Source organism: Pinus tabuliformis, chromosome 6 (assembly GCF_031772625.1).
Source record: "Pinus tabuliformis cultivar Carrire ecotype Pingquan chromosome 6, CPIR1, whole genome shotgun sequence".
Classification (NCBI taxonomy): domain Eukaryota; kingdom Viridiplantae; phylum Streptophyta; class Pinopsida; order Pinales; family Pinaceae; genus Pinus; species Pinus tabuliformis.
In genome coordinates this window covers 1,428,242,041-1,428,258,659 of record NC_142292.1, presented here as the reverse complement: position 1 = coordinate 1,428,258,659, position 16,619 = coordinate 1,428,242,041, and the positions used below count along the sequence as shown (strand labels likewise).

General features: G+C 37.5%; 1 non-coding gene and 1 pseudogene across 1 annotated transcript; one reads left to right on the top strand and one right to left on the bottom strand.

Moving 5' to 3' along the window:
* Positions 1-11,165, bottom strand: part of LOC149264000 (E3 ubiquitin-protein ligase UPL1-like) — a 165,527-nt pseudogene extending 154,362 nt beyond the window's left edge.
* Positions 3,874-3,945, top strand: TRNAA-UGC (transfer RNA alanine (anticodon UGC)). The gene has a single exon. It is a non-coding gene; the product is annotated as a tRNA-Ala (tRNA).
* Positions 11,166-16,619: the final 5,454 nt, after the last annotated feature.

Genomic DNA, 16,619 nt, shown 5'->3' with positions numbered 1-16,619 from the left:
ATCTGCCAGCATTTTTCTTTGGATCTCTTTTATTATTTTTCTTCTAACATCTTTCTCTGGCAATTGATGAGAATAAGTTTGGAGCAAGGTTTGCAAAATAACTTGTTTCTAGCATTTTGTGTCTTGTTTTTAGTTTCTTGTAACTACTTTTCAAAAGGTACCCTTTTGAATAATCAAATACCTTGGCTTCTTGCTTTATGGGATGTGATGAGAATAAACATAAGTCATTGTGGTAATTGAGGATACAAGTTGGTATTAAGTATGGAGTTAAAGTTAGGTTGGCCAAATCATAGAGAAAATTTGTGTTATAATTATGGTGTACGATTACTATATGTGAGGGCAATTGTAGGCAAGATGTCATGGGCATAAAGGGCACTTGGTTTACAGAGTACATTTTAGCATGTGTTTCATATTCAAAATATGTTATCTTAACTTATTTTACTATTAAATTACCAGTTGTTAAGCTATGTGCAAATAAGCACTCCAGAAAATATTGAATTGTATGAAAGCGGTTAGGTAAAAAGGTGTTCGCAAGAAGTGGAGAAAACTCAGAATGAATTGGTAGTCCATCTTTAGTGTTAGGTTGTGATTTTATCTTATGGCTTTGTTATTTTCATTTCAATATTGTTCTTACTTATGCATTCATAACGAGATCAGGATGTTTTGCATATCTCTTTCTATTCTTTGTTGCCGGTTAGAGCTCATCTCACGGTGGATTCTATTTGAGCCAATGTTGATTGCCATATTTTCTTTTTCTTTTATCATAGAGTTTTTGTGGTGTATGTTAGAGTTTTTAAATTCACTGTTTTACTTCAAATTTTGATGTATTTTGATGTATGTTTTATTAGTTTGGTTGTATCTTATAACATTGACTTGAAATCAAAACCATAGTGTTGGACAAGATTTGGTAACTCCAAGGAGGTTTATTCTTTGTGTGATAGGCTTGGAGTTTGTTTTGTTTGCTAGCATGATTTTGAATTATTATGAGTGGAAAGTGTCCTAAAAGAACATGATTGTTTAACAAAAAGAGGATATATGTTGGGATGCATTTGTTGTGCTTCAACATATTTCAGTTTGTCTCTGCATATCCAAAATCCAATACATTTTTTGGCTGCTTGATTGTTTTATTTCTTGTTTGCTAAGTGGTTTGGGCCCTGAGATGACTACATGCTTTGGCTCAAGAAAATGCGACACTAGGGCATAAAAGTAGTAAGTGTGACTCAAGAAAAGGAAAGGATTCATATTTGTTAAAGAAAAGCTCCTTTCATGAGTTGTATTGTTGTTATTTTAGGTTTTTTTATTTCATGGACTTTATATAAATTTTAGCTTGATATGTGTACTAAATTGTATGCTTTTGGAGACTAATATAATATTGTGTTTGTTGTGCAGTTTGAGTTTGGCTTCTCAACATTGCCTCTGTTTCCATTTTTTTGTTCAATCATGGCTTTCATTCGTCCACTTCAAGTAGAAAATATGACAATGATATCTAAGCCCAAAAAGGTAAAGAATAATTGTTGTTAGATGATTTCATGCCTTGCAATATCAACTTTAAAATCTTTCCAATATTTAGTGGTAGTCCTTATGTATTGCTTCTCACTACAGTGACATACTCCCCCCCCCGTCATTCTGAAAGTTGAGGAAAATTCAAGGGCCGCATCATCATCATCATAATATCTTCTTAAAATACCCCAACCATCAACTTCTCTAAAAAATGTTTACAACCCTAATATTCTGATAAAATCTAGTAGCTTTTGTGGGCTCTCTTCCATTAAACCCTACTCCCATTCCATAGAAGAACACATAGAAGGTTGTTTTTGGAAAGAAAGGGGGTTATCCTATTGTTTTATCTTTGTTTTTCCTTGCCTTATAAACTTGATTTTAGTATCTTGTAGTTTTGTTTATGGAAATTCTTATAGGAAGGGTTTTAAATTTTGAACAATCAACATATGCATTCTAGCAACAATTGTAGTAGAAGAATCCCAAAAAAAGTCAAAGAAGAGGGAAAACAAAATGAAATGACTTTCCATTGTTGTGCTTTTATTCTATTGAACTTATTGTACTTCCTATATAGAGTTTCTTATAGATCATTTCAATCTTATAGTCGTTCATGTAACTAATTCCGTAGAAATAATTATTCTTCTTGTAGAAAATTGACAAGAAGTAAAATGGCATGTAGGCATGGTTGAGAAAAAAGGGTGGTGAAAATGAAATGGATCAACACCGAGAATATAATCATAACCTTTAGTAATGTATTGTCTTTAGTTATCCTTTCACATTACTTAATGAACTCTTTGGTTAAACTCTATTTTTTCTCATTTATCCTTGATTGGTGACGTGACACTGTGTCATCTTTTTGATGAATATCATTGATTGTCTCACATGACTATGGTATCTCTGCCAATTCTGAGAACATTTATATAATTTCTTCATGTCACTTCTTACGCGTAAGACATGAGCCCCATAGTGAATAATGGTGTGATTTATACTATGTACAATGTTGCATTTTATATGTTGAAGCTGCTACATGGCTACCTATAGGGATTCCTATGGAGGTACAGGGTACCATGCAGAAGTTGAGATACTCCAAATTTTCATTTTTTGTTCAGTATAAGTCATGCCTCTAGGATATTTTGTTTAAAATTGGAAGGCTTGGATATGAAAATTTCAATTACTTGTAGCTTTTCCTCAATCCTATAGCCTCCCTATAGAACTAAACAAAATTTGCAAAATTATCTTGTTGGTGAACAATTAGATGGAATTTTTTCTTGAGTGGATAGGGTTTAATGAAAAGTTATTAAAAATGAACAAGGATGAATATGGAATGGAAATAAAATAGAATGAGATGGAAGTGAAAATGAAAACTAGTAATGATGAGATAGATATGGTAATGTATGGAATGGAATAGTTTTGCTACAAAGTGAAAATAAGTGCTTTGATGTCCTTGCAATGATATATATATATATATATATATATATATATATATATATATATATATATATATATATATATATATATATATATATATATATATATATATATATATATATATATATATATATCATTGTACTTTATACTAATGTGATTTATGCTTCTCTATTTCAAGTTTGTCCTATGGTAGGCTCTTCAATTACTTATAATTTCTTAACAGATAAATTAGAAACTATGCATGTCATTTGGAACTTGTGAACTATTGTGCATCGTTTATGTTAATATAATATGTTAAGTGCTAAAGAAATTGTAGTATTAATTTATTTATTTATTATGGAGTGTAGGTGTTATTTTTTGTTGTGTATCCTGGTGTGCACTACAAATATTAGCTAAACTTTTGTACTTACAATTTTAAGATATGTTTATTGGTTACATTTCAGGATCATTGTTGTTGATTGTTGTATTTTGACATATTGAATTAATTAATAATGAGAAGCACTCCCAATTAGTTTTCTAGACCCCATAGCCAGTAGGATTCAAGCATGTAGGTCATTAGTCATAATTCGATCATGAATATTCATTTCTCTTACTTTTTGGCATGCAAATCAGTTACAACATATTTACATGATTCACAAGGTGAGAAATCAATATTTGATGTAACTGCATATTTTAGGTTTGATAATTATAGGTCATTTATAGGTTATAAATATCTTCAAAGTTTCACTTCTAATTGAGTATTCAACTAAACATATTTAGTATCTTATATGTACTTATTTTTCCTTCCACCCACTTTTCATAACTTCCATAACCAATAGGTAGGGACCTACAACTTCGATGCTATTTTATTTGTTTAGTAAGAGATTTTCCAAGACTTTACAAAGTTTTATAATTTGTTGAAAGTTGTAGAATTTACAATTTATAAAGTTTCAAGGTATAATTTTTTAAAGGGTGCTAGCTCAATGGAAGAGCACCTGCTTTGCAAGCAGAAGGTTGGTGGTTCGATTCCATCGTGCCCTGATATTGATATGAAATAGTGACGATTAGTTTTTGGTGATGAAGTCTCTTTTGACCATCACTGATAAGCTTATGGTGACATTTTTTTATCCTCACCAAAATATGAAATGGTGACGGTCAAAGAACACCGCCATATATATGTATCAATAGTAACGGCCATGAAAGGTTCATCACCATAAATTGTTGTTGTTCATATGAAATGGTGATGGTCAATGAACGTCGCCATATATATGAATTAATAGTGACAACCATGAAAATTCCATCACAATAAATCAGTGTTGTTCATATGAAATGGTGACAGTCACTATCCGTCATTATAATCATTATTCGTGATGGACCTTGAATGTCACCACAACACCTACACTTTTAGTGATGCCACCTTTGGTGACGTTCATTTTTTTGGTGATGGAGGCTAAGATCTGTCACCATTGCTCATATGAAATGGTGACGATCACTATCCGTCATTATAAATCATTATTGGTGACACACCTTGAATGTCACTACAACACCTATACTTTTGGCGATGCCACCTTTGGTGACGTTCAGTTTTTGGTTATAAAGGCTCTTTTGACCGTAAGCAGTGGACTTATGGCGACATTTTTTTACCCTCACTAATGACCTTTTTTCTTGTAGTGTGTATATCAACAAATCCATTCTTGGCTCCTGTATCTCTAGTATTCTTGTCTTCACTCGAAACTAATGCCAAAATATGAGAAATAGTTGATAATGGCCTAGTGTCTTTTTGAAATCCATCAACCTTACAAGGATTTAGTTATTGAATAAGAAGGGAAACAAGTCTCAGATGATATTGGCCTTCATTTTGGTTGCACAAAGTCATAATAAAATTATTCATGGAAAAAGCAATCACATCTATACTTTGCAAAAAATTCATACATGTAGTTAAGATATCCTCAACGAGAAGATTTTCTAGAGGCTTATCTTCATAAGAAACATTTATTCCTTTTTAATTGGTGTTGTTTTTGGGAACCTAAAAATTACCCAGTGACAAGGAAAGAGCTTGGGATGACTAAAGAGCCACTCCATGGCTAGTTCAACACTATTTGTTTCAACACGCCTCAATGCGTCCTTTGCCTTAGATCTTGGAAATACTGTGTCAACCATCATATAAATGGTAGCCTCATCAGGTGGATGACCTTTAAATCGTTGACCTGTGCTTTCAGGAATACCATTTCTTCCTCCTTTAACATCACCTATGGCAGTGTGTACATGGGTAATAATGGAAAAAACAAAGGTAATCAAAGATGGATTGTAGCAACAAAACATTGTATTGCTCTAGATAGGTAGAAAAACATTGATAACTTGATCTTGTGATGTGGGGAAAAAACTTTGGATGCCTTGGAACATTGACAAAGCCTCCAATAAATGGTCGCAATAACTGTGATGTAAAGGGCCCAGTTAACAATGAAGAATAATTGACAAGGTACTCCAAAATCCTGCAATAGCTTTGTAATGCATCTAACAACCAAGGTACATGCTCTAGGTTGTCATTTTCAATACCTTTACCACTTTTTGTTACCATTCCTTGCTATGACGTAAATGGTATTGTCCACAGTGAATAACCTGTTGCTTCAAAAGCATTCAAAATACTTTTAATTGCACCATGAGCATAAAAACAGTAAACCCCCATTGTATTGTGTATTCACTTATGGTTGTCACATACAACTGTTGTCATGTCATCCACAACTTTCCTATGCTATTGACACTTTGAATAAAGTAATTACTCAAACTTAGATGAGATATAGTTCTCATCCACATCAAGACTGCAATGATTTTTTTTGCAAGAATAACCACCACACTCTTGGCTATTGTACTAAGAAATATTATAACATCACGACGTTGATTAAGCACTTCAAAAACCTTCACAAAAGTAACATAGAATGATCGCATTGTAGATGCAACCTTATTCATAGTCTCAAATTCTAGGAGATCAGGTGAACTCCTTTTAATTTCCTGGGTCTTGAGATGTTTTCCCTGCACTTAAAGAGCCTCCAATGTCAAGCTTTAATGCATATGAATGTCGCCCAAGCTGATCAAGATGCATTCTTGAAATCCATTCAATACCATGGTCCCTTCCTCTATGGAAATACACTCTTCTTTGTATAATATAAATATATTCAAGTTCAATGGACCAATCAGAAGTAAGTCTGTTCCTCATAGACACTGGCTTCACATACCAAAAAACTAAAAATGTGTTAGTGTCACTACCGGCTTCTGTACCTATCACATTTGGTGCCAAATTTCCAATTGTAAGTCCTTCTTTAGCCTCTTTCTTTGCATATAATTTTTAATCACTAACAAGCGATATCTACCAAAATATTTCTTTGTACACCTTCCCTACATCCTTCAATATATATACATCCCCAAAACCAATTTTAGGCATCATTGTTATTGTGCTTTATAGAAGATGTATTGAAAAGGATAAAACACCATCTATATTTGAAAGGAATATCAAAATTCTCATGCATTTTTCTACCTCAATATATGCCATATTTGTTCCAGTCAACAAATCCATAAATTCAATTGCAGGTTTCATGTGTTCCCTTAGAGTTGTACAATGAAACCTTGAGAGAAGAGATGAGTTCTATAGTGAAAAAATATTAAATGCGACAACAATATTCTAGCCACTTGCAAATTACAATGGTAAGAGGGGTGAATCCAATAGTTGCAACACAACCTCTATACCATTTTTATCAACGAACATTGCACATGTATCTGTATTATGTAAAATATTTTCTAAGAGATGTGTAGCATTGCTTATACAATCTGAGAGAAAGGATTACATGTTTGAAGAAAAAAAATTAGCAGATGCATCAACCCCTAGCTTAGATGTTTCACTCAATGATTCATCTACATCCATTGAACTAATTGTTTTATGTTCTAAATCATTCTCCATGGGAGCACACATAGAAGCACTGGTATGTTCTTGCAACAAGGAAGACAATTCAGTACCATATCCAAGTTTTGTAATAGTATTTAATATTTCAATCAATACATCCACCCTATCCCCCCTCAAAGAAGAAACATGTCACATCATCATATCCAAGGTAGATGATAAGGACCCTAGGAGTGTCACCTACCAAATCCTGTAAGTAGGTTTTTGATGTAAATTTTTTCACAAAACATCTTAGAGCACCATGATCATTAATAGCTTGAATACCAAGCTACTAATGACACAAAGCATCCAAGAATTTTTGTATACAAGCTACTGCATCTGCAAAATGGATGACACCAACCATAATGACATCCAAAAAAGTATTAGGAAAACCAAAAACATATAGTACAAAATAACAAGTTGGATCTTTGTGAATATGCTCACTCATGACTGTAGCTGCAAGTGAAAAGACCCCACCACCAAAGTCCTTTGATCTTCTAAATATAGTGCACAAGAAAAATGACAAATAACTCTCTTTAGATCCATATAGCCATGTAGTATTTCTAGGAGCATATGTGCTAAGAGATATAGCCTGAATCAAATCCTTCATAAGAATTCTTCTATGATAAGGAACCAATGTGTCAGGTTGAGCTATCTGTGTTGCTTCCAACCCACCAACATCATTATGAGGAGACTTTCCCTTGGAACTTGATTGTGATTCTCCACTCTACTTCCTTAATCTCTCCTCAAAATGGTAGAATTCAAGCTTCAAGCATGCTATGGTGCTATCCAAGCCTCCTAAATCCCTAAAGGAGGTTGCAGCAGGATTACTTGGTCCATAAAAATATCAAGAACATGCACAACAAATGTTAACAAGTGTATGTATTATGGATCCAAATCTTTGAGAAGAGGGAGAAAAGTTGGCATTAAACCCACATCCCTTAAAGCAGTGCAACTAGAAGAAGAAGAAACTAGAACTGTTACAAGAGAAAGCAGTGCTTCTAGGAAAGATATCAAACAATAGGATGATTCACTAGAAAGGGAACTTATTTTCTTCTGCATTAGACTAGGTAAGATGCCATGATGTCCTCCTCATGTGATGACATTTAAAACCTTTGACTGACAAGACCTATCCTAATAGAGGGCCCCCAATGCCAATATTTCCAAAATTTGAATATTCTCAGGAACCACATAATCAAATCATACTAATGTTACAATTTCATTCACAAACTCAAGTTCATTGGTGAAAAAAGAAGATAAATCATTGGAGTCATTACTTCCTTGCACTGTAAAATCCACAAGATGAATACAAATGTATTGTTGCATGGTGTCTAGACATGAAAAGGCTCTTGCAAAATATAATTTTGTTAGTAAGGAGAATCTAAGGCCAACAGGCACCTTATATTCATCTACTATATGCTTCAAAAGATGGAGATTACTTACAGAATTCATACTCAAATCAGGTATATGAATTACTTGCATCCATAGGTGTCTTGATAGTTCCACTTCAGAATATCCCTTTTTAGCAAATTCATAAGCATAAGATTCAAAATGAAGGGAAGAACCTAGCTAATATGCAATAGGGTCAATCCCATTTTTAGTAGAACAAGCTAACAACCCAAAAACTTCTTCTTTACCACCCCATCCTTGAGATAAGGCAAACAACTTTGCATTAAGAGAAGTATCTCTAATTGAGCATTTTCCCACTGGTTTATTTACAAATGTAGCCAATGTCTATAGACTATCAAATACTACATCTGCATCTGAAGAAGCAAGCAAAGTCGACTGATGTCACCACATAAAAGCAATAGGTAAGAAATCAATAGTAAAACATAAACATGCATGCATCATTTGAAATGCCACAAGTTGGAAAATACATAAAATGAAGGAAATAATTTAACCATGAGTACAAAACAAATAATCACCATAAAATGTATGCATTACCATGAAAAGTATACAAAACAATAAAGAAAAACTAAAAAGTATAGAATTCATAACTAGAAGGTTTTTATGGGTAAAGAAAAAGAATTTATATACTTCTTGGGATGAGAATCAAAATAGTAGAAAAAATTACCTATATTGAAATTACAGAAGATAGAGAGAGAACAAATGTCACCCATAACCTATCATCATCTTATTACTTACAGTGGATTTTAATATATTTGTCAATTTCATAAACCTTCAAATATTTGTATTGACTAACTACTTGGGAAAAGAGAGAGACAGAACTTTGGGTAGTAAAATCTTGAAAGTAATGAAAAAAACTATAATTCATATAAAACCTCAGACTAGGAAAGTTGATCATTCATGGGTGTTAAAAACAGAAGCGCATCAAAGCAAGATAAAAAAGGGCCTGTTGTTGGCTTATGGGGGCCTGAACTAGGTTCAGAGTTATATAGCCAAACAAATCCCTACACTATTGGCCCTTTCGGCATCAGCCCGCAGAGCGTGGAGTGAAGTCTCAGCCAAAGCAGTATGGGAGGATGATAGAACCAAGTTTCCACACCCTTGGGATGTCTGAGATGTCGATTTAGTCCAACTAGATCTGTCTTCGCACAGGTCATTTCACACACTTTTTCTAACCTTCAATACCTTCGTGATCTGTTATAATCATCTTTCGCGCAGCCCTAACCAGGGGTTGAGATGCTTTCGCACTGTTAGGGCAGTGAACTACACTATTTCCCCAAACTACACCGTGTATCATACTTATCTTCTTAACAGATCTTAGTTAACTTCGAGTAAACAGATATTCTACCTTGCATTAACTTAATCAATACAATTATACACATTCACGCATCATATAAGTATTAGAAGTGAATTTCATACCCAAGATAACAGATGTATAAAACAAGAAATATAACACAAAAATGATAGGAAACTTCTCTTTATTAATACTTCCATTGTTATAGACTTGACCCACCCTATGCACTCAGTTGTAGGGATTCGCGCACTCAACTGTGGACTACTAGGCCTCTACGCACTCAGTTGCAGAGCCTTCTCCTAATCTACGACCAAAAACTAGACTTTACTCCACAGATCTATCTCGCATACATCATATGTTCATCTTTCCTTATCAATTTATTTCCCTCTTAACCACTTAGAGCCTCACTCTATTTATATAATCCCATGGTCCAAAAAACATGGGTAGATCTTTATAGCCGACATTATAATAACAAAACTAAGGACGGACAACCCTATGAATCTTTTACAAACTACTCGCTCCGCGACCACAAAATGCAAGGTCTTTACATCGAAATTACAATCTTTGGTCAAAATCTGGGCTCTAAGCTCCAAAAATTCCCTTTGGGGATCCCGTGCCCAACAAGCCCCCAACACAAACATCATGACTCGCCCCCGAGTCACTCTATTGGTGCGAAGATCTTTGTGCAAAGACCTCCCATCTCTGATTGGATCACTGCAAGCTCAACAACACACTGAGTGACTACCTATTGTACTTCCTCGATGCGCTGTTCAATGACTGCTTTGGCTAAACTGCTGTCCTGGATCCTTTACTGCATTGCTTGCAACTACGTGAGATTTGCTTCAATGGAGGCTGTAATGGTTTATGCCTCATCAATCCACGGTTGTAAGCGCGACTTCAAAACTGCTTCCTTATGCCGAGTAGCATCCACCTGCTCCTTGAGAACTTTATCCTGCTGCATCCTCGTGAGCCTCTGTGTAAGGGAAACTGTCTGCGCTGTCCCTTTTACTTCGTTCATATCTCTATTGTAACTTGTGCACCTCTGTCTCTAGGTGTTGTATGTCCGGTTCATCTTACAGGGTGGTGAGAACCTTCAATGACTACTCAAACAACTTTATAGAGTCTGTCACTGTATTGTTAACCTCTTCTATTACTGTTGTAATCGTGATGGCGCATTGTTCCTTAACCTTTGGTAGAGTTGCAGGCTACACCTACAATTGCAGTTCTGCTATCTGAAGGTTTAGCTCCAACTGAACCCTGGCCATTTCCTCTTTTGGCTCATGCTTCCACTGGTTCTTCTGCTTGGATGGCCAACTCTGGGACCATCTGGCAAGTTTCCTCTACCTCCTGTACTATTTTTCTATTCTACACCACTACATCATCATGCTACAGGCTCAACTATTTAATGTTGATGCACTACTTTCTCATTACCCAGAGTGTGTGACCATCCCTGGCTCGTAGCTTTGCAGTAACTCCATCTTGCAAAATATAGAGTGTCTCCTGAGGGAGCATAGCTATTTTTAATCCGATTCCCTTCAACCAGCTGCCCATAGGCCTGTCAGCCTCATTTTCTATAACGAGTGCTGCATCTGGAAGAACTATGGTGTTGGTCATCTGGATGCGCAACATTTCCTCGTCTGTGGACGTGCGTACTACGAGGCTGGTTGACACAGTGCTATCTAGTGGATTGAACACCTGCAACTCTTGTATCTATGCTCGGAGAGCCCTCAACACCATCTGGTGTTCCTCCTCAAACTACTGGAGGGCCTCCATGGTGACGTCCCTCACCATCCCGCCAATGTCATGTAGATCCCCCTCAGTGAGGGTGATAGGGTTGAATGAAGTCTTTGAAGCCTTCGACTTCTTTCACGGCCTTACCTTCTCTCTTGGGTGAAAAATTTTAGCTGAGTGGACATTGTCTGTAGGTCCATAACACCTTGCTCTGTATCAGTCTCTGGCTCAGGTGGAGGCGAATTTTGTCCTTCACTCACTTCTTCTATTGTCTTCTACTTCTCTTTAGCTAACTACGCAACGTCACGTGCCGCCTGGGCCTTAGCCACCGCATCTTCATTCCTATGTTTCTCTGCGAACTGTGCTATCTACAGTTTCTTCTCTTCCTTCTTCCACTGCATGTTGCATAATTTGTTCAGTGCGTTGCATACCTTGGTGAATGCTTCTATATGTAAAATATTTTGTGCAGTTGCTCTTCCTAAATAATGTCTTCCCAACATTAAGAGCCATCTGCAAGCTCCCCCCTGCCCCCCAACACATGCTTATTGACTAGGTCTTTCAGCACAGAATGGTCTATATACATCTTAAAGTGTCCTCCTAGCAAGTAGTGTAGATACTTCTGGAGTGCATACACCATGGCTAGTCCCTCGCACTCAGTGGTGGAATAGTTCTTCTCAGCTTTAGATAATCTACGACTCACGAATGCGATAAGGTGATCCAAGACTTCTCCACCATCTTGTGTTAGTACTGCCCCCAATGCTATACATGACGTGTCAACATGGACATGAAACTCTTTTTTCCAGTTCAGGAAGACCAAAATCAACGCAGTAACCATCTTTTCTTTCAATACATCCAGGCTTTTCTTACAGTCATCATTCCAGCAGAACGTGACATCCTTTTTCAACATGTTTTCCATCAGCACGGTGATCTAAGCATAGCCTTTGATGAACTTTCTGTAGTACCCCGTATCTCCTAGAGTAATGCATAGCTGTTTCGCACTCCACATCACTTGCAAATTCAAGATCACTACGATTTTCATGGGTCTATCATCAGCCCTTGTTTACAAACCGCATGCCCCAATAGGTTCCCAAAAGGAACAAGGAACAAACACTTCTTGAGGTTGAGCATGATTTGGTATCTTTGGCATGTATCCAGCATCAAGTGCAAGTTCACTACATGGCACCTAACCAGCCCAAATACAGTCCAATCATCAAAATAGACCTCAAATTATGAATATATTCCCTAAATGTCGCAACAAAAACATGTGAAAAGATAATAGGGGCATTCTTCAATCCAAACGGCATGACAATATATTGAAGGCAACCCCACTCAGTCATGAAGGTTGTCTTGTTCCTATTCTTTGGCGTGATTTTGATCTAGTGGTCCCCTGAGAACCCATCAGTGAAAGAATATGCTTCATGACCACCTACATTGTCCAATACCTCATCTGTGAACGGAGTTGGGAATGGATCATGTACACATGCGTCATTCAATTTTCTGAGATCCATGCATATTCTTATTTCATCCTTCTGCTTCTTCTCTTGTACCACCATTGGGCTTACCCAATCGGATTCCTCCATAGGCTCAATGATGCCTGCCGCGAGCATCTTGTCTAGTTCTACGTGGACCTTCTCCTTGTATTTCGGATTTAAGCGATACGACCTCTGCTTAACTGGCTTCACGTTGGGTTTTAACATGATTTTCATTACCCCTAAATCTCCAATTATTCCCTTCAAATATGTAAACTTGTTAGGGAATAAGTCCTTATATTCGTGGAGTAATTCAATGACCTTATCATCATTGCGTCATCCCAATAGTCTCCAATCTTCACAAATTTAGGTTTCGCATACGTACCAATATTCACTTGCTTAGTCTTCACCGGCATGGTTATGTCAGGGTTCTCAATCTATGGTCCCTAAACCTTGCAGTGGCCTTCCATCCCTGGAATGTTAATTTTTCATGGATCTTCATCTTCTTCTTCAGTAGTTACATTATAACATTCCAGCGCATAACTTATCTCCTGTGGTATCATAAAGATGGTTGCTTTTACCTCTTGTAGCACTTCATCACGAACCCTTCGTGTAGAACATCCCATTCACCTGTCCCATTGCAGAGTTCTATATCTATATACCATTTCATTGGTATAACATCTAGGGTATGACAGAACAGGTGCACCCACTCAAGTTGTGGCTTTTCTCCATAGGCCTGCATCCACTTGGCTAGATGCATGCATAGATCATCCTGCCCATTGTACTTATCTGTCAATCACACCTTAGGCTTCCCAAATCATGCACACATCATTCCCCTACATTCGCGCCAGTCACCAAAGCTCCCTTTGTGCGTACCCCACCATCTCGCAGATGTAGCGCGTAGTACCCAGTCGAAGGCCTGGAATCATTGATTTTCCAGCACATCCCTTTCAAATTTATTCAAGAAGTTATCTACCTCTCTTAGACCATCATAAGTAGGCAGGTCTCTTACTTCTATCGATACATAGCGCAAGGACCTTATCATCATATTACAATTCAGGGTAGTTATCTCATGTAACCAATTCTGCCATCGCTTTGTTTCCTCATTCGAATCCGAAGTACAGGAGTTTTTTCACTCCCATGCAATCCGCCCATCTGCGGTGGGATTCACCCAGTCATGGTTTCGTGCTATTATCTTATAGATGCAGTCCAAATCATCATCACTTTCATAGTCGTGCACCAGATTCATATAGCACGATCCTTCAGTGGGTCCAGGGGTACAATTACGTGTAGTGACTCCTTTTCAAAAATCATTTTTCTAATTTTCAAAATGATCACCCAGTTCATGTCAGTGGCCCAATCAATTCCTAAGAGCACAGGGTAGCGATTGCTGTCATCAACAATCTCTATCACTTCAAAGTCTACTAGCCCGCTCGCTCCCTCAATATCCATAGTTATTCCTTGCAATCACCCCATGGCTATTATTTTTTGTTGGTTTTCTATCCTTAGCTGAATTAGAGACCACTACAGTGTAGGTCACCCCATTTGCTCCCATGTCTATTTTGGCAGAACATTTGCATCCGATCCTAAATCTAGGATGACTTGATCCATCTCATATTCTCCGATCTGCGCGGTTAGTCTCATCTCCCTTCTCATTCTTGTCTTATGTTTTTCGATCTTCCTAACTGCACATGGTTCTCCTGGGGTGGTCCCATCGCATTTGTTAATGAGTTCATGTAACCCTTTCACTACCTTACTATCATGCAATAGCTTCATACATGTTTCCAGGAACATTGTGAGCCTAGATGGGTCCATCTTTGGCTTCGGTTTATCTTTGTTTCCTGAAGTGGAGGCATCAGCGAAGCTCTTCTTAAATTCCATGACGGTTTCCTGAATGCACTCCAAATACAACTCTGCTTCTTTCATCGGAGATTTGTGAACCCAAGTACTATCTTCTGGTTTTTTGGCTTTGTCATCTCCCTCTGCGATTCCACTTCAGAGCACAATGTTCTCATTCGGATCTTACTCACGCGGCTCAGACCTCATCATCTGTAGGTTCTGAGTCAGGGGAGGTGGTAGCGCTCCTTTGTCACGTATCCTAACTAACAGTGTAGGACAATATTTTGTCTCATGATCAAACAAGGTGCAATACAAACATGAAGGGTGCATTGGATTCATGCAATCGCAGGCATAATTTCCTAGCCCTTCGTAATTGTAGCATATCAACTATCCGCGACCTCTTCCAGGTCCTCCTCTTCCTTGCCCTCGTCCGCGCCTCTGAAATCCTATCCACACCATTCCTTCATTTTGGTCAAGGGTTCGCATTTTGCCTTAACTCTGGAGGTGGGATTTCTATCGATCATTAACTCATAGCTTCTACAAGTGTGCTCATCATGTCCCACTAACCTACAAAAGTTGCAGAACAACTGTTGAAAATTTTGCGTATACTTCTATAACAAGTGACAATTTTCAGTGGCATGTTTTCCTGCTATTTGTCAAATAGTGCACCATAAAGCAAGTTCCGCACTAGGTCCCGCTTGTGCTTATGGTATTAAGGGAATCGATCCTCTTCCCATGAGGTAATTTTTGAAAATCGGGTAGTGGTCCTTGTCATGACCCTAACCATTGCATTTTACACACCATATCTCTTCGCGCACTTCTGGTCGAGTTGTCCTATCATGTTTTAGACTCTGCATCTCAAGGCATAAATTTTTCAGTTGTGCGTAGATCTGCTGAACTCCTAAGTTAGGATACTGCATTGGGGTCTCATGTGGCCTCATAGAAATCTCTAAGGCCTATGATTGAGTCATTATCTTTTGTCATGATAGAGCACTCCTTAAATGTGGCATTAGCGAAGCGAAAAACCACTCGCGATGTTGTCCATCTATCAGATTCATATTAGCTTCATGAATCGTACATTTCAGCCTCTGATCCAACTCCCAAGGAGTCTCGTCTGGTAGCATCGTGATCTCTTTGAATCCAATGATTGACTATGCTTCAAATTTCGACCTGCTAAATTCTCTATTTAGCACTACTTGAATATCCATGATTCCTGTATTTGGATTATCATTGGAATTCTTAATATACCAAGTCAGTGCATGGTCCTGCAAGGTGCTAACCAATGTCGCTTTCTTTATATTGTCATCCGTAACTCCTTGTGCTTCCCATACATCCCTTACCATGAACCAGAATTGGTTCAGATCCTCATTTCCTAAACCTTTGAACACAGGCAACTTCACTGTGCTTGCCATATTGAATCATGGTGGTGGTGGAGGTGGTGCGGGTGAAGATGGAGGTGATGATGGTGAAGCTGGTGGTAGTGTGGGTGGAGGTGGTATTCGCGGAATTCTTTGTGTTATCAGATGGATCACACTTCGCAGTGAGACCTTCGTAAGCTCTTCCTTATCCCCAGGAGGAGGTGAAATCAAGGGGCTAGTTTATGGTCCCTTATTTCCTTCATTCCTATAATCTTTTCTACTTTGTGTAGCCCCATACATCAAGGTAACTGCATAACCCTCTTTTCGTACATTAGAATTTTAATCCAAGTATTCAAAGACTTTACGTACTTACCTCGCGGTCCTTTGAGAAAGTGTCACTCTACCTTGTTGTAGCTAACTAAGGTGTCAACCACTAATTCAGTAATGAATCCTCCTATAATACAATCAAGCCAATGATTAACGACATGCACGATCTTATCCTTCGATGCCTCCAACCTTCGCACTAACTTTGGGGTCCACACAATAGGACTGTCAAGTTTCCAACTTCCTTGGCTATCTACTATCTTTGCGATCCACTCGTATAACTCAGTAGGGAAGGACACAAAGAAGATTTAGTGGATCTCCATGTACAGGTAGCAGTCTAACTAATCTTCTTTTGATAGTCA